General features: G+C 47.3%; 1 protein-coding gene across 2 annotated transcripts in view; it reads left to right on the forward strand.

Moving 5' to 3' along the window:
* The window catches only part of GAS7 (growth arrest specific 7), a 280,976-nt gene that overhangs the window by 123,031 nt on the left and 131,406 nt on the right, over window positions 1-26,539 (forward strand). Inside the window, exon 1 of one of the 2 annotated variants that reach the window (XM_012457597.2) lies at window positions 9,054-9,119. The exons of the other annotated variant lie outside the window; for it this stretch is intronic. The gene's annotated coding sequence lies outside the window, so the exon portion shown is untranslated. Of the gene's footprint in view, window positions 1-9,053; window positions 9,120-26,539 lie in introns of those variants that run through there. 2 annotated transcript variants of the gene reach the window in all.

Here is a 26,539-nt window from a genome sequence, read left to right on the forward strand (position 1 = left end):
GGAACTTGCACCTGGTTTTCTCAGGACCTTGTCCCAGGTTCTATGTCCCTTCACTTGATTTTGCTTTTGCATCCTATGCTATAATAAGGCCCTTAAAAAAAAATAGAGACAGGATCTCACTCTGTCTCTCAGGCTGGAGTGCAGTGGTGCAATCATAGCTCACTGTAGCCTCAAACTCCTGGGCTCAAGCAATCCTCCCATCTCAGCCTCCTGAGAAGCTGGAACTATAGGCATGCACCACCATGATGGCTAATTTTGTTGTTGTTATTATTTTTTTTGTACAGACAGGGCTTTGCTATGACATCTAGGCTGATCTTGAACTCCTGGCCTCAAATGATCCTCCTGCCTCAGTCTTTCAAAGTGCTGGGATTACAGGTGTGAGCTACTGTGTCTGGTCATACGTCTTTATGGGAAGTAAAACATATGCTGAGTCCCCTGAGTTCTTCTAGGGAACTGTCAGAGCTGAGGGTGGTCTTGGGGACTCCCAGTGTATCCTGCCTCTGTCTTCAGGTCAGGAAAGGAGACCCAGGGCCTCATCTGGGTCAATGGGTCAACCTAGTTTAATGGGTCAGGGGCTTCCTAGCAAAGGTCCCACGAAAGTTTTCCTAGAATCAAACTTAGGGAAGCACCCTGAAGGAGTTGATGATGCTTCTGGGAAGAGGCGGCCTATCAAGCACATATGGGGGTGCTTATCCCTCTTTAGCGTGCTGTGTGATGTCACTGTGCTTCATACAAAGCAGCTTTAAAGGTTTGGGAGGAAGTGTTGGGGTGTTTTATGTGTGGTTTAAGTCTCAGCTATGGTTTGTGTTAAGCCTCTGAACCTTAACACAAACCCAAAATAGTTTTCATGGAAATGAGCAAGGTAGAGACCATTGGTTTGGACCTATGAGGTCAGAGATGGCACAGCTGGATTCTTTACAAAACGTAACAGTGACCACACCTCAGTGCTTAGTGTCACGGTGAAGGAATGTTGATATCATCTTCCCTCCAAAAGATCTGATTCAGTTATGAATCTGTTTCTCTGGGTCTGAGCCTCTGTTTAGACTTACAGGAGATGGTTAATGATCTCTTAGCAGGCCCACCCTGAGCTAGGGTGGGGCAGGGTATGGAGAGTGTCTAGGCTGTATTTTCAAAGAATTGTCACTGTACAGGGGGAGTAGGACAGGTGTTTGCAGACATTTCTAGCTTAAGGTTGGCCTGATAGTTCTGTGTGAATCACCAGGCATGTACTCAGCATTGATCCTATTGGCATTCCTTTTTGATTACCCTCTAGACAGATGGGGTGGGAGGATAGGACTGAGGTAAGCTCTGAAGTGGGGCGTTTGTCTGCCTGAAGAAGTGAAGGGAGTTAGAATAAAATGGAAGGCAGAGGAGACTCTGCTGTGGTGGGCTGGAAGCTCAACTCCCCCTGCCCCATCCTACCTCCAGATTTCATCAGGACCTTTCATCAGAATGGAGCCAATGCAGAAGGAAAGGGGCTGATAGGGACAAGAGGGAAGCAGAGACAGAGAAACATCAGACTGCTGACACTGTTTAAGCCACTTGATCAAACCATGCCTGAAGCTGGACTTCCTGGGACTGTTCCTTTTTTGTCTGAAGCCAATTTGAATGGGATTTATTTTCACTGGATCTCATTCTGTCCCCAGGCTAAAGTACAGTGGTGAAATCATAGCTCACTGCAGCCTTGAACTCCATGGGCAGACCCATGGAGCTGGGAGAAGAAACTAGCACTTGCCTATGGTGTCAGCAATGAGAGGCCAATTTTTAATGCTTTATGTACATTATTAACTCATTTAGTCCTTGTAACAGGTATTATTAATAATAATCATATCATCATCATTATTACTTTTGTCTTCATGGGAATTGCTGATTTGAGATTGTCCAGCTAGATCAAGCAGCTCGTCCTGGTAAAACATGAATTTGAACCCGGGCAGTCTGGCTTCAAAGTCTTCACTCCTACACTGTGAGGACTTGGTGACCTAGAAATGCTCCCCCTGACTCCAAAATTCGGTGACTGCAGGAGCCAGTCCAAGCAGAGCAAGGCTGCCATGATGTCTTGCAGAATGGCAGTAACATCTCAGGCTTTCTGGACTAGTTATATGTTTTTTCCTAATTAATAGACCTTGAAATAAACAGTTCACTGTCTTAAAAAATTGACTTGTAGGCCAGGCACAGTGATTCATATCTGCAATCCCAGGGCTTTGGGAGGCAGAGGTGAGGGGATGGCCTGAGGCCAGGTGTTCAAGACCAGCCTGGGCAATATAGCCAGAGACCATCTCTGCCAAAAAAAAAAAAAAAAAAAAAAAAATTAGCCTGGCCTTGGTTCCTCATCACACAGTCTGTCTTGCCCTTCCTCAATCACTTCTTCCTCTCTCTCCCACTACCGCTATAGATGGTGCCTTCCTACCCTAGCCCACAGCAATCTGGTCACTAGGGAAATTGGAGCATGGAGATTTTTAATTCCCTTAATCTTAGTTCAAGGTCAAATTACATTTTGCCCCCAAGCACACAGCCGCCTAACTTTAGCTCTGGATAGACCTTCTTTGAGACTCCCAATCCTGCTCAAACTTCCTGGCACGTCTTCCGCTCTGAGTCCAGCCCCAACATTCTGGCTATTTCTTCTTTCGGTGCTATGTGACTTGCACACTTGGCCCCGGAGGTCCCAGCCAGGAGGACCTGGGGAAGCATCAGATGTGTTGACAGCAACATTTCTGATCCGTAGTCCGACTTGGCCTGATGAGGGCAGCTTGTAATGGCTCTCCATGATGTGTCTACGTCCTAATCCCCAGAACCTGGGAATGTTACTTCATTTAGAAAAGAGGCCTTTGCAGGTACAACGAAGTTAAGGATCTTGAGTTGAGAAGATTTTCCTGGGTTATCTGAGTAAGCCCTAAATGTAATCACAAGCATCTTTATAAGAGAGAGGCTGAAGGTGATTCGACTATAGACAGAAGACAAGGGGTATGGTTGGGGAGGTAGGGATTTGAGTGATGCAGCCACAAGCCAAGGAATGCCAGCAGCTACCAGGAACTGGGAGAGTCAAGGACTGAATTCTCCCCTTGACCCTCTGGGAGGAATATGGCCCTATCAATAACTTGATTTCAGCTCAGCGATACTGATTTTTCGACATTTGGCATCCAGAACCGTGAGAATACATTTCTGTTGCTTTAAGACACCAAGTTTATGGTAACTTTTTCTAGTTGCCAAAGGAAGGTTTTTAGAAATGCAGATATCTTTGGAAGAGGAGCTTATCCACAAGTGCAGGCTCAGGAAAGGAACTGAATCTCTCTCCCTGCTTTATGTTCTTTAGTTTCGAGTGTTGCTATCTGTATACCTTGGCCTTTACCAAGAGACTATTAGCCAGGACTCTTTCTATTAAATGTTACAGAAATCCTAATCAGGCTGAGTGTGGTGGCTCGTGCCTATAATCTCAGCTCTTGGGGAGGCTGAGGCAGGAGAATCACTTAAGCCCAGGAGTTTGAGCCCAGCCTCAGTAATGTAGTGAGACCCCATCTCTACAAATAAAAAATAAATTCACTAGGTGTGGTGGCATGAGCCTATAGGCCCAGGTACTTGAGAGGCTGAGGTGGGAGGATCACTTGAGCCTAGGAGTGCAAGGCTGCGGTGAGCTATGATTGCATTACTGTACTTTAGCCTGGGACAGAACGAGTGAAAAGAAATCCCATTCAAACTGGCTTCAAACAAAAAAGGAACAGTCCCAGGAAGTTCAGCTTCAGGCATGGTTTGATCAAGTTGCTTAAACAGTGTCAGCAGTCTGATGTTTCTCTGCTTCCCTCTCTTCCTTACCAGCCCCTTTCCTTCTGTATTGGCTCCATTCTCAGAGAGACTTCCTGCAAGGTGTCAACATGACCATCGGCAGCTTCAGGCTTGCATCCTGTCATAGGAATACATCTTTCCCCAGTAATTCCAAAACCAAATTCCAGGTATCCAGCCCCAGATGGGTAATGTGCCCTTCCGTGAACTAGGTCTATGGCTGGGGAGAAGGCAGGTGCTAATTGGCCAGGCAGGAACCACTTGCCCCCAGAAACCTGGAGGGCTGGGAATGGGGAAAGGTGGTTCCCCAGTAGAAAATCAGGGTGCTTCCTTCAGAAGCAGGGGCATGTATGGCTGCTGGGCAGGCCCATACAGCATACAGATGCTATGAGAGCCTGCTGTGCTTTTTGGTCACAGATCCCCCAGGGTGTACTTGGAAATGCCAGATCTTGCTGCGAAGCTTTCCCTCTGCCCCAGCCTCTGGCAGGAGACTCCCAAGTGTGAAAAGCAGGCTCACAGTCCCTGTGTGTTGTGGAACCCAGGAAATGAAGAAATTGATCCGGGAGGCCCCAGAAGGTGTAGGAGCTTGAGAGAGTCAAGGAGCTGCCACAGCTGTCACCGCTGGGACCTCGTGTTTAAAAACCACATTCTTGGGGCATCTTTGAACTTCTGTCGGTCTGTATGTGACTAATGTTCGAGCTGGTGAGGGCCACGTTGGGAAATGGAAAAGGGAAGTGGGGACGCACGCTCGTGCTACAGTGGGGCTGTCTTTGGCAATGGCCTTTGGGGGAGGTGACTCACGAGGGGCATTGAGGCAACAAAGGAACTGCTGTGGCTGGATGAAAAAAAAAAGATGCTTCCTCTGTCTTCTCGTCACCTATGCAAGGGGGAGCCCGTGGCCTGAGTGTCTTGAAGGAAGCGTTTGACCAGGGAGGGTGGCCAGTGGTGGAGTGTATGGTCAGGATGGTGGGCAGGAAGCTGCGGTGGTGGACAGGTTAGAGTGGAGGTGATGAGTTAGGAGTTCCAGGGCCAGATGAGCAGGGTTCAGCCCTCAGTGTCCTATCTTGTGAGCAGCATGACCTTGGACGAGATCCTCACCCTGACACCCTGATCTCAGCACAGCTGTTATTAGCTGTAAGTGTATGCACTTTGCCCCAGTTTGCCTGGGGCAAACTGCCAAACTGTTTGAACCTTGAATTCATTCTCTAAAATAAGCATCATCATAGAACCTAGATGGTGGGTCAGGGCTTTGCTGGAGCTGCCGCCTCCCTGCTTTGGAGCAGAGATGATAGCTTTGGTGGAAAATGGTGGATCATTGCAACAGAGAAGTTAAATAAGAGAGAGGTTCCCTCAGCAGAGAGAACAGGATGGCAGGGGCCCTCCTGGGGTGGAGGACATGGGGACGTCTATGTGAGTATCATGTACAGACACACACAGACACACACACACACACAGACACACACGTGCCAGGTGCCACCAGGCCGTTGCCTATTATTTTGATGGAGGTAAGCGAGAGCAGGGACTCCTTTTGCAAAAATGACAAAGAAGTGACATTAGCAAGCTCTGCCTGTCTGTTCCTCTAGGGGAAACCCCATGAAACCACCACAAAGTCACTCTGCTGCCATTTCTTGGCCCACTCTGGAAAACCCAGCCAGCAGGTAAGTGGAAGCACAGAGTGAGGCAAAGGTTGCCCTTGCTGAGTGGGGAAGGGTCCATCCTACTGTGTACCCCTTGATGTCTGCACAGGGTGGTTGGAGCTCCCTGGACATCCTCGCCTTCCCCTGGACTGCCCCAGGTACTACAGGACATTGTGTAGGACTCCTCCGCTACCCACAGGATCCTGGTGGGTGAGAGGGCATTTGAGGTAAGGGCTGAGAGCTGCAGGGTCATTAGGAATTAGCATCCCCTAATGGTGGCTCAGCACTCCTGGGGGGAGAGAAGAAAGGAAAGGGAAAGAATAGGGATGTGAGCAGCTCTGATTTGCTGCTTCAGGGATTTCTGAGACCAAAAGCAACCCACCAGCAAAGCAGAATTAGCTGTGTTATTTAAAGTTATTCACATCAAGAGATTTAAATGATCTATGCCCACTGTGTTTGTGTGGTTTCTATAGGCAAGATGCATTTTATGGTTTTAAAGTTTTGTTTATATTTTCTCTATGTCAGTAAAGACTCATTGGAAGATCAAATTATATCCTGATCAGTTGTAGAATTTATTTTATTTTATATCTTATTTTTGGGACAAAGTCTTACTGTGTCGCCTAGGCTGGAGTGTAGTGGTGCAATCTCGGCTCACTGCAACCTCTACCTCCCAGATTCAAGTGATTCTCATGCCCCAGCCTCCTGAGTTGCCAGGATTACACGTGTACACCACCATGCCCAGCTAATTTGTATATTTCTAGTAGAGATGAGGTTTCGCCATGTCGGCCAGGCTGGTCTCGAATTCCTGACCTCAAGTGATCCACCCGCCTTGACCTCCCAAAGTGCTGGGATTGCAAGCATGAGCCACAGTGCCCAGCCTAGAATTTACTTTAAAGTAATGACCAGAATGGTAGATATTCCTCCTTCATGTAGGTCAGAGCTTGTCTGTGATCTCTAAAAGTCCTAAGCTTGATCCCTCTGTGGACGTGCACTTGGGTCGGGGCACTGGGAACCAGCTGAAGCCCGGTCAGTGTGTCTGTACTAGGGTTTTCGGCCGTGATGCTATTGACTTTTTGGGCTGGATGATTGTTCTGTTGTGGGTGGTGGTCCTGTGCATTGCTGAGTGTTTAGCAGCATCCTCAGCCAGTAAATGTCTCCAAATATTGCCCCACATCCCCCTGGGAGCAAAATTGCCCCTGGTTCAGAAACATAGACTACACTTGGAGAGCCATGTTGTTTCCGTAGAAACTGGGAGAGGAAAGAGTTCCTCTGTTCTGGGCTGAGAGTGAGGCTGGGTGTGGAAACGCCCAGCACAGTTCGCCATGGGAGAAATGAACCAGGGGCCTGCAAGGGGGTAGGTGCATGGCTGCCCCCCCCCCCCCCCACAGCTTCCCCCCAGGGGCTCTGGAGCTGCCACACCATCATTAACAACACAGCATTCCTGTCGGTGCTTGTGCATCTTTGGATGAAACTAGAAAAGAAGCTGAACTATATTCCATTGTACCATAAAAGAGGATATAAAAAAACTCAATAAAACAGGAAAATGTCAGCCGAAGCAGGATCGCTCACTGGGGCCTTGGCAAGGAGGGGCAGACGGCAGGCTGGATGCTCCTGGCGCTGTTTGTGGGAGTCATGGGTGGGGAGGAGAGGCCGAGAGAGTCCAGCCCATGCTGGGGGCCACCAAGCCCGGGCTCTGGGCCAAACACACAGACCCCTGGTTTCTTGGGCCCAACCCTGATGCTGTAATTCTGTTTATTTTGCTGAATATGAAATCCATATGGTTCTGATTTCTTCCTTGTAATCCGTCATCTGTGTGTGGCTCCAGAGCCAGCAACCATGCAAAGTGGCTTTGAAGTTGTTGTTCTGGGGTAAGTAGGAAGTTGTGTTCTTCCAGGGTTCAGTGGGGCAACCATGAGGTTTGCATTTGATTTGAGAACTGCTCCAGGAGAGGGAAGCAGATTGGCACAGTCGGTTTTGGTCCTGGCCTAGGAGCTTGGGCTGGGCAGAAGGGAGACCATTTGCAGAGCCTTCTGTGTATTTGCACAGCCAAGGCCTCTCTCTGGCCCTCAGCTTAGGTTAGAGGTACTCTTGGTTCCAGGTGTCTCTTTGGAAACAACAGGTATCTCTGCAGGGAGCTGATGCACTCACCTCGCCTCTCCCACCTCCATCATGGCAAACAGTAAATGTGTCTAAAGCTCGCCAGATGTCCTCAGGGGGACAAAGTCGCCCCCGGTTCAGAAACACAGGCTACATGTGGGATTCCTGGGCCACATGATGAATGTATGTTTCATGTTGCAGGAAACTGCCACACTTCCCTGCAGAAGGGCTGTACCATTTTGTGTTCCCACGGGCAACACAGGAGAATTCGAGTTGCTCTGCATCCTTGCTGGCACTTGGTATTTTCAGTCTCTTTAATTTAAGTCTTTTTGGTCACACTTGATTTGGAAATATATAAATGAGCCCCAGAAATGTACAAGATGTTTCCAAGGCCCCTTAGCCTTGTAGGGGCTCCTTGAAGACCAGAATCCAGACATTCTGTCTTGGGGGCTATGGGCTTTCTGGGTGGTGGTCAGTTGTACAGAATGAAAGTGACAGGGTTATTCCGTGTGCCAGATCTGGGAATCGGTAGCTTCTGTGTGGCCCTGGGGCTTCAGCAATATCTAAGAGGACTATAGAAAAAGGAGGTGGTAGGCCAGGCCCTGTGGCTGACGCCTGTAATCCCAACAATTTGGGAGGCCAAGGTGGGCAGATCACGAGGTCAGGGGATCGAGACCATCCTGGCTAACATGCTGAAACCCTGTCTCTACTAAAAATACAAAAAAAATGAGCCAGGTATGGTGGTAGATGCCTGTAGTCCCAGCTACTCGGGAGGCTGAGGCAGGAGAATCACTTGAACCCAAGAGGCAGAGGTTGCAGTGAGACAAGATTACACCACTGCACTCCAGCCTGGTGACAGAGCGAGACTCCATCTCAAAAAAAGAAAAAGGAGGTGGTGGCAACATGGAAAAGTTGTACATCCTAGAGTCCTGAGGTTGAAGACCCTAGGCTGCCGCTCCCTCCTCCCACTCCTGGCTCATTTTAAGCTGGAAGCTCAGAGAGGCACAGAAGCCTGCCCAGTGTCCCTCAGCTAGCTGGTGGTCTCTTGACTCTTTGCTATGGCAGGCAGTGGCAGAAGGCCAGCCTTGTTTCCAGAAGCATCCTTACTAAAGCACCAGGGGCCCAGGCTGCTTCTCCTTGGCGCTTTAAGGAGTAGACTTTTTGCCAACTGCTCTACCTAGTTGGATCATCACACTCCCTCAGTGTCTTGGCTTCAGGTCCACGCCAGGCCGGAAAGAGCGTGTGCAGGGGATGATGGCTGCAAGCAGAATGGGTGACCTAATGGGGAGGTGGAGGTTCATCAGGACCAGGCACTTCTCCAGAGGCGTCCCACCTACCCTCAGGGGGAAGGGGCCCAGCTGCCCTGGAAGGCTGTGGACATGCTTTCCCGATTGCAGAATACTTCTTTCATTTTGAATATCATTTGTTTGGTTGCCACAGCAACGTCAAGTCTCTATTTTAATGCTAACCTGCGTGGCTGCAACTTTCTATATATAAATGCTGCTTTGCACAGTGAATTAGCCGATGCCACGGGGAAGCAGCGGATATGGGGATGGTGGCAGAAAATGACCAGTGTGTCAGATTTGCATAAGGACAGACCACACGGCTGAGGTGAGTTAGAACGAGGGCTCTGCTGGTTCTCTTTGATACAGATGCTCAAAGCTAATTGGACCAGGTTGAACTCGAGGCAGCCACCACTCGTGCAGGAGGAGACATCTTCCTTGAATGACCTCTTGGCTTGGCTAGGGTTTGGCTCTGCTCTGGGAGGATTTGGGGGATTCTTGTGTTTCCCTGTGTATCCATCCTCCTCATGCCTCCAGCGAGTCTGGGTTGCACTATGACCCAAGGATCTGGAAAGACGAGGAAGCCACTTGGGCAGGGATGTAGCTGAGATGAGCTCTGTGGGAAGTGAGTTTTTCTTGATTTCCTGGGATTTACCTCAGTTTCCTGTTTTGGATCTTCCGCTCCTCAGTTTGCCTTTTCCTAATTCCCCAGTGTAGCTAGATTTTGTAGTGACCAGATGGCTCCAAGTGGCATGGCAGAGTTCTCAGGAGAAGCCTGGAAAGGTCTTCTTTGGGAGCCAGCACGTACAGCCCCCTCAGGCTCTGGATGAGGGAGATGCTTAGAGAGGTGACGCACTCTGCCAAACGTCACACAGCGGCTCGGGGGAAAGTGGGACGGGAAACCAGGTCCACACCGGTCTCCTGACTTACTCATGGATGCCACGTTTCTGCACATTCTATCATGGGGCCAGGGCAGCGTGTGGGTGTACACAATAGTGAAAGTGGGTGTTCACTATTGAACAGATGTTCCTTTCTGGTTTTGCAAGCCAGGGACATATCATGAACACAGGATTGTGTAACTCCATCTGGAGAGGCCTCTGGAAGGAGCATGGAAGTTTGAATCTACAAAACTTGGATTGGTGTGGATTCAGCCACTTTCTACCTGTGCCTGTTTTGTCAGCTTTTCTGGGGCTCCGTTTCCCCCCTAACCTCGAGGTGTGCTATCTTCCGCTGACATTGCAGTGAGTCAGTGTGACGGCCAGCATGAACCTACTGGGGACTGTGATAGGGGCGTGATGTGTCTGAGAGCGGAGCGGATTGCAAACTATCAGGCATCCCAACCTAGCAGGCCACAGCTCTGTTCTCCTGTGGCTGAGAGAAGGTGGCACCTGTATCAGAACACTGGCCCAGCCAGAGGAGTTGTCTGAAGATGAGGTTTCTTCAAACAGCCCTCTGATTAGTATGGTGTGAAATGCAGTACACTTTTATTGCTGTCAGAATATGTCATTCAGGCTTCTCCTATAACATAAAACATTTGACAGGTATTTTAAGTGTTGAATCCAAACACTCAGACCCAGTTCCTCCCTACCTTCCCCTCCCTCGCCCTCCCTCCCTCCTTTCCTTCCTTCCCTCCCTCCTTCCTTTTTCCTTTCCTTTCCCTTTCCCTTCCTTTCCTCCTTTCTTTCCTGCCTTTCTCTCTCTCTCCCTCCCTCCCTCCCTCCCTCCCTCCCTCCCTCTCTCTCTCTCTCTCTCTCTCTCTCTCTCTCTCTCTCTCTTTCCTTTCTTCCAGGTCTCACTCTGTTCCCCAGGCTGAAGTGCAGTGGCATGGTCATACTTCACTGCAGCCTCGACTTTCTGGGCTCAAGCAGTCCTCCCACGTCAGCCTCCTGAGCAGCTGGGACTACAGGTGTGCACCATCATGCCTGGCTAATTTTTTGGCTTTTTGTAGAGACAGGATCTCACTCTTCCCCAGGCTGAAGTGTGGTGGGATGGGCATAGTTTATTGCATCCTCTACAGGTGTGCATCACTACAGGTGTGTACCATCATGCCTGGCTAATTTTAAAAGTTTCTGTAGAGACAGGCTATCACTATGTTGCCCAGGCTGGTTTCAAACTCCGGAGCTCAAGCAATCTTCCCACCTCAGCCTCTCAAGTAGCTGGGACTACAGGCATGCACCACCATGCCTGGCTAATTTTGAAATTTTTTGTAGAGATGGGGTCTCACTGTGTTGCCCAGACTGGTCTCAAACTCCTTGGCTCAAGCAATCTTCCTGCCCTGACCTCGCAAAGTGCTGGGATTACAGGTATAAGCCACTGTACCCGGACAATGGACCCTGTTCTAGAAAAAGGTTATATGACTATGATCTAAGTGCCTGTGAATGATATATATAGTCTTCAGGGGCTGGGAGATTCAGAATTGGGGATAATTCACTTCTAACTGGTGGGTCAAAAGAAAGTGTAACGAAGGAATCCTTTATAGGGGTTGTTGATTGAGACGGAGGTAAAAAGGAGATTCTAAAAAAGGAGATTGGGACCAGGTAAAGCAGTATTTTCCAAACCATACGTCATGAGCCACACAGTGCAAGTAATCAGTGTCAATCCACACAAAAACCAGAACGGGAAAATATCAGAGTGAGTTACATGTGGCAAGGGCAAGCGTTGTTGCATGAAACTTTTGCTTTGTGTATTGAGTTGTGAAGTAAAATGTGTGTTTTTTTTGTGAATCAGACTTTGAGAATAAAGTTTGAGAACGGCTGGCCTCCAGCGGTGGCTGAATGGGCCTGACTGTCTCTGGGAGGTGGCTGCAGATTTCCTGGTGGAGGAAAACCTGGCCAACCTGGAAAGGGAAGGGACAGGTTTTTGGTGGGGTGGGGATCAGGATGCACCGTCATCTTGGGAAGCTGATGTGCAGCGCGGTGCAGACAGGGATGAACAAGCCAGTTGGGAAGTGGGAAGTCTGGGGATGGGAAGGTGGCCAGAGCCTGAGGTTGGCCAGGGGACAGTTCCCGTGGGCAGAGCGAGGAAGCCTATGGTCAGTCACATCCCTGTGCACTCTTCCCAGCGGCCCCAGAGCAGACGTTCCCATTCTCCTTACTTCTGCAGGTTTGGGTTCCTTACATCTCCCACGAGGCACGGATCCAACCTTCCTTCCCACCATGACCTCTGTTTTCAGGTGCTAGCTTCCAGCGCTTGCCTTGCTACCCATGGGCGTCTCTCAGCTCACCATGATGGTTGTGTCATTTCGCCTTCAGCCCCGAGGACGTGCACCTGGCCTCCCTGAGGCCACTGTGCTTGGCTGGCTTCCTTCTCCATCCCCGGATTCCCGCTCTTCTATCAGCCTGCTTGATGCATGGCATCGCCCTTGACTGTTTTCTCCTGGTGGTGCTTGCCTCGTTCCTTGACCTGTTTCAGCTTTCTCGTGCACCTCCTCCACTTCCAAACCTTCTCGGCTGATGGGGTGTTCCTCTTTTCAGAGACTGAGTAGGACAGACTTTCTAGGGTCCCTTCTGCCTCAGGAATCTTGTTTTGTGACTCCAAAGACAAGTCATTTGAAGAGGGCTTCCCTAGTTCTAACAAATTGAATGCCACCACCTTGGACTAAAGTACCAATCAGCACGTCTGCCCCACAGAAGAGAAGGTTAGACCCAGGCTCAGGGAGCCCAGTGCTTGGGTGGGTGGGAGCGGGCCACATACTTGCAGCCCTTGGATGGGGTTCACAGATCTTCTGGAAGCTGGCATCCAGCTGCACCCACTGGTTTAAGAGGTCCTGGCTAAAAGGATGGGTGGTAGGGGGCAGACGTGCTGATTGGTACTTTAGTCCAAGGTGGTGGTATTCGATTCGTTAGAACCAGGGAACCCCCCTCTTCAAATGACTGCTTGTAAAGGTCCCCAACAGTTACCGTCAGGGGTTGCACACTGGTGGCCTGTATGCAAAATCAAATGCAGAATTGTGGGGTTGTTTTTTTTGGTGGTTTTGTTTTTGTCCTTTGCCCGTGGTTTCGTTTAAAAACGTTTGAGTTGGTTGCCAACAACTTAAAATCCAGATTTCCAGCTTCTCTTGCAAAAATGAGAAGCTCTAGCAACACCGAGCCTGCTGTCCTGCCTGGCAACAATATGCTGATGATAAGGAGGGGGCTTCCAATGTGCGCAGTCCCCACCCAACTCTGCTGTTACAGCGCTAAGGCCAATAGCAGAACAGTTGCCGTTATTCGTTTCATTTGGATTCCTTTTCTTATAGTTAGGAAAAGCAGGAAATAGTCCCTGCACCCACATCTACGAAAAGAAAGTAAGAGGGGCCATGCTTTTCCAAAAAAAAAAAAAAGTTAAAAGAGTCTATTTCTTTCTGAAAGTGATGTGTCCTAAAGATTAATCTTCTAGGTCCAGAGGTCGATTTAGAACAGACCATCTTTGTTTCTTTTGAAATCAGTGGTTCTCAAATTGGAGTGCCTATGTGTGCAGCAGCTGCATCTACCCAGACCTACAGATCCAGAAGCTTGGAGGGTGGGCCTGGCAGACTGTGTCCTAACAGCCCTTCTGATGCGTGCTGAAGCTTGAGAATCACCACTGTGATGCTCAGGGGATGGATAGGATGCCAGCACCTGTGATTGTCACTTTCCTTTCTTTTAAGGCCCATGGGGAGAGAGGTGAGGTTCCCTAGTCAGAGAGGAGTTAAGGATCTTACTCCCATGCCCCTCCAGGCAGAGTTGATACCTGCGGAGAGGGCTGGAGGAGTTCTTCCAACTTCTGCGATGTCAGCAAATCTCAGTCCCTTTTTTGCTAGCCACTTTGGGCCCCACAGATGCCACATTGATGAAGAGGCCTGGTCTTCAACTTTTCTGGAGAGTTGGTTCCTGGGCTCCCTTCCCATGGGGCCAGTGGCATGGGATGCTACAAACAAGGCCAGGGAACAGAATCACATCAACAGGAGCCAGACTGGCTGCTTAGGCTTCTCCAGGGTGACCAAGCATTCAGGCGCTGGGGGTCCTTGGGTGAAAATATGCCGGTTCTTTCAAATCATATAGGCAAGAGCCAGCCACATAGGTACGTTTCAGATCTAGCATTGGTAACTCAGACTGCTGTTTTCATGAAAGATCACTTGCCCTCCTTCAGCTTTCTCTCTAATGGCCTTTAGTGGACAGTCCACGTGAGCCAGGAAACCACATCTTTTCCAAGCGTATTTACTTGGAGGGCCCTAGGCCCTTGAAGACCTTGATGATCTTTCCTCATTTTATTCATTTGTGCTTTGGGGATTCCTGAGAGCATTTAAGTAGCCCAGACCCCTCCTAGGGTAAAATAGATAAATGTTTGGACAGTGCTTTTGTCTCTACCTTCTGGCTTCCCTCTCTTCCCCTGCCTTCTCCCTTGGAGCCTGGGTGACCCCAGGAAAGTAAGAAACCCACTTTCCAGGTGAGCTGAAAACCCTACTCAGAGATCAGGAAGAACTCCAGCTAGCCCATGGTATTGATTGATTGACTGACTGATGGAGTTTTGCTCTGTCACCCAGGCTAGAGTGAAGTGGCACGATCTCGGCTCACTGCAACCTCCGCCTCCCAGGTTCAAACGATTCTCCTGCCTCAGCCTCCTGAGCAGCTGGGATTACAGGCATGCGCCATCATGTCTGGCTAATTTTGTATTTTTTTAGTAGAGACCGGGTTTCTCCATGTTGGTCAGGCTGGTCTCGAACTCCCAAACTCAGGTGATCAGCCCACCTCGGCCTCCCAAAGTGCTGGGATTACAGGCCTGAGCCACTGCGCCTGGCCACCCATATGTGTTTATTGCGTACATTTTCTGTGCCTGGGGATGGATTTGAGTAGGACACTATTGTTGTTCTCAAGGAGCTCCCATGAATAAGAGATGAAGACCACTCATCCAAGGCCACCCAAAGGAGAGCCGCCATGCAGGTGAGGTGTGGGCTGTGCACAGGGGAGGAGAAGGTGGGCAGGGGCGGGGCCTAAATTGCCCAGGAGACAGCCTCAAAGGGAGGCCCCTGGCCCACTAGACAGAGCAAAGTTGTTCCCCTTGTGGGCTGGAGAGTTGAACCCAAGCTTCCAGAATTCAGCCTACATGGGCGGGGCTTTCCGGTGACTGAGCATGAGTGTGTCAGGGTGAGTACGGAGCCTCGGGCAGCCTGTGCTGCTTGCTTTGCATGGGTGGGCAGGGGCTGCCTTCTAGGGCTGCCAGCTCTGCCAGCTGGAAACCAAAACTGCTCACAGCTATGCAGTGTGTGGCACTCGGTTGGCATCCTTCTAGGGTGTCATTTCACTCAGAGGTGCTGGTCAGGGCTCTCTGCTGTGGAGATGCTTCACTTGGTACTTTCCTACCCACCCTCTTAGACCTGTTTCCCCACGGGGACCCCTCCCACCAGTTAATGAGGCTCCCCACTGGCAATCTGCTATTAGAGTCTCCCTGATGATCAGTTTGACAGTTGATGATCAAGCCTGGGCGGGTCATGGCTTCAACTGTAACTTCCACCCTGAAGTATTTACCTTTGGATATGGGATTCCCAGACACTGCAGAGGAGCCTCAGGTACGATGGGAAAGTGTTTTGGGGGCTGCTTTTTGCACTTCTTGGTCCGGGACCGTGTTTGTTTCTGTGGCTCATTTCATTCAGCCCATCAGTTTTCTGTGATTGTAGATGGAGGAATTGGGGCACAGTGTGGGGTGAGATGGAATTGGCACCAGCCTTGGAGACAGACCACTGGGTTCCAGCTAACCGTATTATAAAATGAAAATAAATACTTTTCTCCTGGAGTTTTTATAAGGGTCAAACTACTATATATCAAGTTACTGGTCCACAATAGTCCTCTAGCAACTAAAAACAACAAAAAGATCAGATCTAATGGTGAGATAAAGGCAGTGAAATTGATCAATGCTGGGGATAAACGGAAACTTAACCCATTTTTCCTCCCTGTTATCCAACCTATCTCATTTTTTGGGAGCTTGAGCAATCAATCTGGGGTATGATATTCTCTTGGTGTATCCTTGCCCATAACAAGAGTGTTCAAATGAAGGCATATGTGGCCATATTCAGAAGTTTGCCAGGGTCTTGCACTGGTTTGTCTGGAGTTCTTATCAAGTTCTTGTTTTCATTTACCCCACTAGCTTTCTATGGGTATTGCCCTGGTGTCCTTGGGTGTTCTCAGCCCTGTGAGTTTACTGCCCTGTTCTGATGGTTCTCCAAATTCTGGTCTTGTCATTCATGTGTTCTTTCTCTTGTTCCTTCAGTCAGCTCAGTCTATGTCAGAACAGTTAGAAGGCGTCATTCTGGAGCATTTAGCCAGGTTGTTGGGAAAGTCCCTGCAACGCGAGTGACTCAGTGTTGGTGACCTCAGTTGATGGCTTTTCTTAAGGGGATGGGAAAGTGTGGGACAAAGCTAATATATACCTACCATTGTTTCCACCTTTTTATTTAATGCCTACAAAAATTGCATGAATTAGATGGTGGCATTTGCATTTTCATATGTGGAAAAGAAAAAAATGAGATTTGTAGAGGTAAGGTGCCTTGGCCAAGGTCATATGGCCGAAAAGCTGGGGAACCTGCCTGTGAGCTTCCTCTCTGCTTGGCCAAAGGGCAGAAGCTGGGTTTGGGGGTTAGCACATGGATGTCTGTGGTCAACTGAGTGGTTTGGAGGGCATATATCTTGTGTTCTTAGCCCCGCTCTCACCCCAGCACAATACACACCTTCTTTTGGGAATTTCTGTAGCAGAATGGAAGTTTTGGTTTCTAGAAGCTGCTGGAGTCTTCTAGGCCCCCTTGTTTGAATAGAGCTTTGCATCTCAATGAGTAGGGGGAAAGAAAATAGACAGAAGAGGATTTGCCAAAAGGGAAAATCAAGAGAGCTTATGACATCACCCCTCTTGTGTACACAGATGTTTCCTCCCTGGGCCCTTCCTTTCATGGGGTCTGCCTGGCTGCTAACAGATGGGAAGTAGCTTGAGCTTGAGCAGGAGAGAGCTGGGCCTGATGGAGAGGGTCATCTTTCACAGCAGCGTGGAGGTCAGCTTGGGGAGTGGCCCTCAATGGGGACTTGGTTCTGCTGTGCTGTCTGACCATGGACTAGCCCTCTAGTAATGGGGGCAACATCTGTACCCAGGTTTAGGCAGTCAGAGGGTGAGAGAGGACTCTGTGTGAGTACTGGGGAGACTTGGTGTCCATTCTCTGTCTTCCGGCCTCAATTTGCCCATTTGTAACATGGTGAGATGTGACCAGATGATTACTAACGTGCCTTCCGTCTCTAATTTTTGTGTTAGCCTTGCATTGGTTGAAAAAGTCATTCTATCTTTGTTTTTGAAAAGATAAAGCACCCCTCAAGTGTCTTGCCATTTGAAAGAAAATACAATAAACCCTACCTGATAAACAGTGGTGATTTTAGGGGATGTCAAGTGTGATGGGATATGTCAAGGGGGGTTTTATTGGCCTTGTTTAAATATTTTTTTGTAAGGCGATATTCATGCACTAGCTGATAATAGAAAATAAGCTTAGAATTTTTAAAAAGGCATTAAAATTAATATGCTCTTTACGGAAAACATGGAAAATATGGAAAAACAGAAATAAGAAAATAATTAGGGGCATTCTTTTTTATGCTGTGTATATTTTTCTCCATAATTGGGATCATATGGTATATTTAGAATTGTAAATGATGATTTGCTCATTGTAAAAGTAATTTTATTTTGTTTTATTTTTTTAGACAAAACTATCAGTTTATTAATATCTCAATAACCAAAAAAAAAAAAAAAAGTATAGTGAAGTATTTTGTGGTTGCTGCTATTTATTTATTTATCTTATTTTACTTCAGGTTCTGGGGTACATGTGCAGGTCATGCAGGGTTGTTGCATAGGTGCACACTATATCCCGCATTTCTCCCCATGTTATCCCTTCCCACCCTTTCCACCCCGCACTGTCCCTCCCATACCCCCGCCTACTGCCCCCAGTGTGTGATGCTCCCCTCCCTGAGTCCATGTGTTCTCATTGTTCAACACCCACCTATGAATGAGAACGTGCGGTGTTTAGTTTTCTGTTCTTGTGTCAGTTTGCTGAGAATGATGGTTTCCAGGTTCACCCATGTCCCTACAAAGGACACAAACTCATCGTTTTTTTATGGCTATGTAGTTTTCCATGGTGTATATGTGCCACATTTTCCCTGTCCAGTCTATCATCGATGGGCATTTGGGTTGGCTCCAGGTCTTTGCTATTGTAAACGGTGCTGCAATGAACATTCGTGTGCTTGTGTCTTGTAAACGTAATTTTAAAACACATTTTAAAAATTAAAATTATTTTAAAGTATTTTTAAGTAAAGTAAAATGTTAAAATTGGTGAAATAAATAGAATAAAAACAACCAGAGGAATCCCCCAATACAAAGAAAAGCTTTGTTCATGTGTTGGTGTCTTTCTTTAGTACTTCATTTGGGTGGGGAAGTGTTATTTTCCATATTGAGATCATACCACATGCTTTGATTTCTGCAGCAGGGACAGCTCTTAGAGGGAGGATGATATAAAGAAGGTTTTGATGACAGAAAGCTTTGCCACTGGGTGGTTTATTGATCTTTCCCGATTTAAGGAAGAAAACAAGACTCGGTCCATTCAATGTGAGTTTTTAACATGCAGAAAATCAAGGCTGCAGTTGCACGGCAAAGAAAATGGCCAGTGTGGTGCCTTACACAGCAGTGTTGCTTTGGTGGAGACGAAAAACAAAGACTTCTTGTTTGTGGATCCTGCCAGCACAGTGTCCCCAAAGCTTGAATAGTCCTCGTTGTTGGCATGTGCCCGAACAGAAAGGGAACATCAGTTAGGCGTGGTCCTCACACATGGCCCAAAGCTTCATCTGTACTGGTCTTGCAGGAGAAACCCTTCTCCTGGTTCTGGGATGGACGGGAGCAGAAAAGGAGGTGAATGAAATACTAAGGCACCAGTCTTCATCCCCGGTGAGCTGGAAAATCCACCAGGCAGCACATAGTTCACCGGATTTCTGCGTTGGGAGTTTGTCTATACTGAGCAAAAAATGACTTACACGGCTTCCGCATGGCTGTGTTGTCGTCCTAATTGTAATTTATCTCTCAGTGGCTGGGGGAGGAAGGGGGTGGTGTCTTCACTTGGATACCTCTAAGAGAACCTTCCTGTTTCTTTCATATGAAATACTAATACAACTTGATGGATTTCTATGTCTTGAATTACAAACTTTTTGGATAGAAATTCATATTTGCCATTTAGCTTCAACAGATATTTATTGAATACCCACAGCAATGGACATAACAATGACTATACCTTGTGAAGCTTTAAACTCAGTGGGATTTGTCTTCTAGCTCTTTCCAAGGGGTGATGCCAGGCCCTGTATGCACCGTGATAGAGCAGTGAGCAAAACAAAATCCCTGCTGTATGGAGCTTTTATTCTAGTAGGAAGAGCTCTCTAGCCATTAGTAGGGTAGAGGAGAAGTCTGAGGAAAATCTAATTTCCTTGGTAACCCTTTCTCTTTTTGCCTGTTTATATGCATTATTTATTTTTATTTATTTATTTTTGAGACAGAGTCTTGCTCTGTTGCCCAGGCTGAAGTGCAATGGTGTGATCTCTGCTTACTGCAACCTCTGCCTCCTGGGTTCAAGCAATCTGGCTGCCTCAGCCTCCAGAGTAGCTGGGATTGCAGGCACGCACCACCACGCCTGGCTAATTTTTGTATTTTTAGTAGAGACAGTTTCACCATGTTCACCAGGCTAGTCTTAAACTCCTGACCTCAAGTGATCCGCCCGCCTCAGCCTTCCAAAATGCTAGGATTATAGGTGGAGCCACCACACCCAGCCTATGTGCATGATTTTTGATCGTTTTTGTAATTGATCATTAATTTTAACCTGTTTATTCTGGTCTTTAATAATGGAATACTTCTTACACATATATGTAGACTCTTGATTTCCTTGCTTTTTGTTCTTTGCAATTTGGGGACACTTTTCCTGTTAGCCCCACAAGTCGCTGACTTAATCGTTTATATTTGTAGTTATCCACAACTACAACTAAATATGGCTTTAAATGAGCAATTTTTATATAATCCTCACCTCATCCATTATCTTGTTGGTCATCCTTTTTATTTGGACTGTTTTTTTTGTTTTTTGTTTTTCTGTTATGATTTGCTGTTCCTCCTCCAAAGAAATTACAGCTTCTTGCATCCTGGCAGTTTTTCTTCTGAATGATTTTCTGAGACACGCTCTTCCTTTGAGCCTTCAGGGTGGTGTTTCCTCACTCTGATTTTGTATATTTCCTCTCTTTATGCATTCTTGAACATGGCAGGATCTATGTAAACTTGGCATGTACCAACAGAAAGCATGGACTGTCACTAGCCTTGGCACACTGTCGACTTGGGAGAAAGGTCGGCTCCCCCCGCAGTTACCTGCCTGTAGGTCTGACGGTGTACCCATCTCTCAGTCCAGTTCCTGTTTTCTAGTTGGCTTTCACCTGGTGAACTGTCATGTTACTACCTGGTTCTGTGATATTCTGTTGATGGAGAACATGAAAACTCACAGTTCCCGGTGTCACTTCTCAATGTCCTGCAGCCAGAGCATTGGCTGGGCATGGCCTGTGGTGTCCATTCGTCTCAGAACTGTGAGCATCCCACCCCCCCAACACGCCCCTTGTTCTACCCTGCACTTCCTGCTCTCTTGTTTTCTGAGAATTGCTGTCCCTAGATGGATGATGGGCAGTCCTCTCAGCCTCTGTGCCAAGAGGAGAGGGCTGGCTGCTCTGTGTTCAGGTCAGTGCAAATCCTGCATCTCAAGTTAGAGACAGGGAGTGGCAGAGCCATGAAGTGCATCTCAGATTACGGGCAGGCAGTGGTGAAGGTGTGAAGGGTTATTTCCCCTTTTACAACTCATCTTGGTTTGCAGGATTTTCTGCCGTTCCTTCATTGGCCTCATGGTTCTCGAGGTTTTTTTGTTTGTTTGTTTTGTTTTACCTCTGATTCTGCTTGTCTGTCATTTTTGAAATTTGTTTTTAAGACTGGATGAGTCGTTTCCTTTTCTTTTCCTCTTACTGCTGGTTTGATAGGCGGTGTTCTGGGGCGGCTGTCAGATGCCCCTTGTGCATTTCCCTTTCTCATCACCTTAACTTCAGACACACGCTGGGTACCATGTTCCTGTCGATGTGCGGATGTGGTCAGTAGAGAATTCTGGTTTGGTTTTCTGGATTAAAGAAAAGAATCTCCGAAACCACTTTGTGGAGGCTGCATGGTGACTTTATGGGTAGCCAGAGACAGTGTTTCTCAAAGTGTGCCTAGTTTACAACTCGAGATCTGTGAGATAATTTTAGATCATGTCAAGATGACAGTTTTAAAGTTATATTTATTTTAGTGTGTAGTAGAAGGAAACTCAAACCACATCAAATATGTGATTTCATAGCTATTATTGCTTAGGGCCAAACTACATTTCAGTGGGATGTAAGTCAGCTCGAAAAAATATTGAGTAAATAATAATGCAATTGGTACACAGTGATGGATGGAATGAAGTGTAACAGTGGGGTATGAATGGCTGCAGGAAAGGGAAACCGAGCTATGGGATCCCTTAGAATCAGGCCTGTTTGGAGGCCTTTTAAACTGTGCACTATTTCTGATATGTCCACTTGATACTGGGAATCTTTTTTTTTTTGATTGAGACAGAGTTTTGCTGTGTCGCCCATGCTGGAGTGCAGTGGTGCGATCTCAGCTCACTGCAACTTCTGCCTCCCGGGTTCAAGCGATTCTCCTGCCTCAGCCTCCCAAGTAGCTGAGACTACAGGCACCCACCACCACACCTGGCTAATTTTTTTTTTTGTATTTTGAGTAGAGATGGGTTTCACTATATTGGCCAGGCTGGTCTTGAACTCCTGACCTCGTGATCCACCCGCCTTGACCTCCCAAAGTGCTGGGATTACAGGCATGAGCCACTGCACCCCTGGCCTGATACTGGGAATCTTTTATGGGGTGATTTTTTTTTTAATTTTTTTTAATTTTTGAGACGGAGTCTCACTTTGTCACCCAGGCTGGAGTGTAGTGGCATGATCTCAGCTCACTGTAACCTCTGCCTCCTGGGTTCAAGCAGTTCTTTGCCTCAGCTTCCCAAGTAGCTGGGATTACAGATACCTGCCATCACATCCAACTAATTTTTGCATTTTTAGTAGAGATGGGATTTTACCATCTTGGCCAGGCTGGTCTTGAACTTTTGACTTTGTGATCCACCTGCCTCGGCCTCCCAAAGTGCTGGGATTACAGGCGTGAACCACCACATCTGACCACATAGAAATTTTATAAGGGTCCTTGGGCTCTACCCTGATGAGTACAAGAAACTGGCTGCAGCCAGTTCACAAGTGCCCCCCTGCCCAGCACACCCGTGGCCTGGAGCCAGCCATGGTCTATGACCTGTCCTCTTTCTTACTCTCTTCTTTAACAGTATTTTATCTAAAGGTCTTGCTGGCTCCTTGTGTGCTTGAGATCAATTTCTACACCCATTTCTCTTCCACATTCCTCTTTGAAGATCAACGAGACACACCCTCTCTGTATTCAGTGAGCATTTTCCTGGGCCTTTCACTCTGACACTCTTAACTACAGTTGAACCTTGGACAATGGATTTGAACTGCACAGAGCAACTTATATGTGGATTCTTTTCGATGAATATATTGGAAAAATTTTTTGGAGATTTGTGACAATTTGAAAAAAATGGAAGACAGACTCCCTAGCCTAGAAATATATAAAAAAAAAAAAATTAAGAACATGTTAGACATGTCGTGAATGCATAAAATATAGTAGATACTAGTTTGTCGTTTACTACCATAAAATACATACAAATCTATAGAAAGTTAGAATTTATCAAAATTTACCCCTACACACACTCAAACGGTATATGGCACCATTCACGTTTAAGCGAAATGTAAACAAAGGTAAAGATACAGTATTAATCATCACTGCTTATAACTAGCCTTGGTATATACTGTACTACTGAAATAATTTCATGGCCACCCCTGGTTGTTTTGCAGTGAGCTCAGGTGTTGAGAGTATGGGCTTAAAATGCTGTGTGATGCTAATCTTCCCTGCATGAACAGTTCATCACTCCGGTAAATTGGGTATCACAGTAAAAACTGATCGTTCACTGTTCTACATATTTTTCAGCATGTTTACTGCAATGCCATAAGCCTCGAATAACACCATGGGACCCATAGAGTGTGCCACTAGTGATGCTGGAAGTATTCCCCAGAAGCAGAGAAAAGTCCTGACATTACAGGAAAAAGTCAATTGCTTGTTATATACCATAGATGGAGGTCTGTCGCTGCGGTTGCCACCGTTTCAAAGGATTTATCTTGTAAACGGATGATGGAAACGTATGGGATCGTAAATATGGTACAGTACTGTACCGTATTTTTCTCTTTCTTATGATTGCGTTTATTTATTTATTTAGAGACAGGGTCTTACTCTGTTACCCAGGCTGGAGTACAGTAGAACGATCTTGGCTCACTGCAGCCTTGCCTTCCAGGGCTCAAGGTTACTCTTGCCTCAGGCTGCCTAGTAGCTAGCTGGGTCTACAGGCATGTACCATGCCAAGTTAATTTATTTTTATTTTTACTTATTTTTGTAGAGATGGGGTTTCACTCACCAGACTGCCCAAGCTGGTCTCGAACTCCTGGGCTCAAGCGATCCTCCCACCTCAGCCTCCCAAAGTGTTGGAATTATAGGCATGAGCTACTGTGCCCGGCCCCTTAACAATTTTCTTAACATTTTATTTTTCTCTAGCTTACTTTAGGAATGAAGTCTGTAATACAGATAACATACAGAATACATGTTAATCAACTGTTTAGGTTATCGATAAGGCTTCTATTCAACAGTAGGCTGTTAGTAGTTAACTTTTGGGGGAGTCAAAAGTTATTTACAGATTTTCAACTGCATGGGGAGGTGGGGGTTAGCACCTCTAAGCCCTCCCATTGTTCAAGGGTTGGCTGTATTTATTTCTTCTTGTATTCCCCTCCTCGTTTGGTTTCTGTGCCTGATTCTCAGAACTAACATCATTCATTCCCCATGTAGCCCCTGAGTGTTGGGCACTGGTCTGGTTAGGGGTGAAAAGGATGAAGACCTGGCTCTTGCCTTTGAGAGTCTTGGAGAGGGGCCTAGGGGTGTTGCATGCACTAATGAAAGGCATGGGGAGAGCAAGATTGGGACTGAGGAGTGCTGGGGAGAATTTATTCACACTGCATAGGCAAGAGCATGCCCCAAGGTTCAGCTTAAGTAAGTCTGTTTCCCTCCCTCCCTCCCTCCCTTCCTTCCTTCCTTTCCCCTCCCTCCCTTCTTCCCTCCTCCCCTCCCTCTCCTTCCCCCTTTCACCCCCTCCCCACTTTCTTCCCCTCTTTCAACACAAAGTCTCACTCTTGTAACCCAGGTTGCAGTGCAGTGGCACGATCTTGGCTGACTGCAGCCTCCACCTCCTGGATTCAAGCAATTCTCCTGCCTCAGCCTCAGCCTCCCGAGAAACTGGGATTACAGGTGCCTGCCACCACACCTGGCTACTTTTTGTATTTTTAGTAGAGATGGGGTTTCACCATCTTGGCCAGCCTGGTCTGGAACTCCTGACCTCATGATCTACCTGCCTCAGCCTCCCAAACTGCTGGGATTACAGGCGCGAGCAACCGCACCTAGCCAAGGTCCGTCCTTTCTTTGTGAACTCCTAGTCAGCCTGTAGAATCTCACCACCATCTCCGAGCAGATGCCTGCAACTTCACGTACCAAGGGCCATACTCACCCCTACCCCCCACTGAACACTTTGAACTTGGATCTATGGCCAACAAACTCTACTGAATCCCCCCTAATGGGTGAAGAGTTAGGCCACGTCTCTCTGGGTTACTGGTTCGAACTGCTGTCATTTCCTTCCAAATCAACTTCACTCTCTCTCATTTCCCTATGTCTCGTCCTTTATCAAACCTTATTCTGCTTCGTACATCATGTCCCTTGGGCTCTCATCAAGCCTTTCTTTTTATCCCTGCTGTGAGGCAAGTCGTGTGTCTTTTTGGGAAGCCTCCCTGGACTGCCCCAGCCAAAAGTGACCCCGCCCTTCTCTGGATTCTGAAAGCTCTTATTGTCTGCCAGCTTATCACATAGCATTTGGCACTTTTGCAGACTGCTTTGATACGTACACTTCTATTTTCTCTTATGTATTTGTGACTTATCTTCCAAATTTTAGGAGTCAGGTTCTACATACAATACCTGCCTGTATCCTGCACAGGATTCAGGAAAGGGTAGTTTAACTGTTAGTTGGTTGGTTGATTGATCATGCAGACAGCGGCCACACGTGGAGGATGGAGGTGTCCCTGAGACCCTGTACCCTGGAGACTGCTTGGGCTGATGAATAATTTTTCCCTTCATGACTGTGAAGCATTTACAAAAAGTGAGTCATCACCCTACCCAGATGTGCTTTCTTATTAATTATCATATTAAGACAACCCAATTTATTCCTACAGAGGACAAGGGCCTACAGAGAATATGGCCTATTTTGGTTGACAGTTTTCTTTCTTTCTGTTTGAGAAACTTCTCGCTCTGTCGCCAGGCTGGTGCAGTGGCATGATCTCGGCTCACTGCAACCTCCACCTCCTGGGTTCAAGCGATTCTTCTGCCTCAGCCTCCCGAGTAGCTGGGACTACGGACATGTGCCACAATGCCCAGCTAATTTTTGTATGTTTAGTAGAGACAGAGTTTCACCATATTGGCTAGGCTGGTCTTGATCTCTTCACCTCGTGATCCACCCACCTTGGCCACCTTAAGTGTTGGGATTACAGGCGTGAGCCACCACGCCTGGTCGATTGACAGTTTTCAACTTGAGTAAAACAAAGAAAAAAAGAGGATTGGTCTCATCTGATGCCATTGAACACAGGAAAACTCAGCTTGGTGGAAATGATCGTCAGCCTTTTCGCTTTGGGATCGTGTATTCTCTGCTGTCCGCTGTTCGTCCATGTGGCTCCATATGTAGCAACCTCTCTATTTGCAGAGACCAGGAGAGACCAGTAGTGTGTTTTTCACAGCCAACACTAATCACTAAGGATGGTTAATAAAGGAAAACCAAAGTGACTTCTGGATTGAGATGCTAGGATGAACCCAAACGGTAAACCCTTAGAATGTATTCGGGAGTCTTATGTACTCTGAGAGATTAACTTTGGGGAATCCTAAAGAATGAAATGTCTGCAGGACTAGTGTGTTCTGCTTAGGTCAGGTCAGAGCAGCCCAGCCTCCTGATTTGTAATGGCCCAGAAAGGTCCCTTGCCCTTGGCTGGGAGCCCTACTGGGATTCGCAATGACAGTGATTTCTGTGTGTTGCCTGGAGTGAGGCATTGTTGTCTGTGATCATATCTGTTCGTCTGTGTGATGAAATGTCAAAGTGGTGTCGGGGACAGCTGTTAATGTTTAAGAGCCTCAAAACTTTAACAGCCTCAAAACCGTCCCCTCTCTGCTATTACAAAACTGAGAAGTCACAGGCTATGAAAGCTTTTATGGCCATTTTCATTCCACAAACCTGAAAGGACTGAAGGTGAAGGTCTTGACCATCTAGGTTCAAATGAAGTTCTGCTTTTACCTTCTTCTTTTTTTTTTTTTTTGAGACGGAGTCTTGCTCTGTCACTCAGGCTGGAGTGCAGTGGCATTATCTTGGCTCAATGCAACCTCTGCCTCCCGGGTTCAAGCGATTTGCCTGCCTCAGCCTCCCTCTTAACTGGGATTACAAGTATGCATCACTATGCCTGGCTAATTTTTGTATTTTTAGTAGAG

The sequence above is a fragment of the Aotus nancymaae genome, unplaced genomic scaffold (assembly GCF_030222135.1).
Source record: "Aotus nancymaae isolate 86718 unplaced genomic scaffold, 86718_ANA_hifiasm-v0.15.2.pri h1tg000018l, whole genome shotgun sequence".
Lineage (NCBI taxonomy): Eukaryota > Metazoa > Chordata > Mammalia > Primates > Aotidae > Aotus > Aotus nancymaae.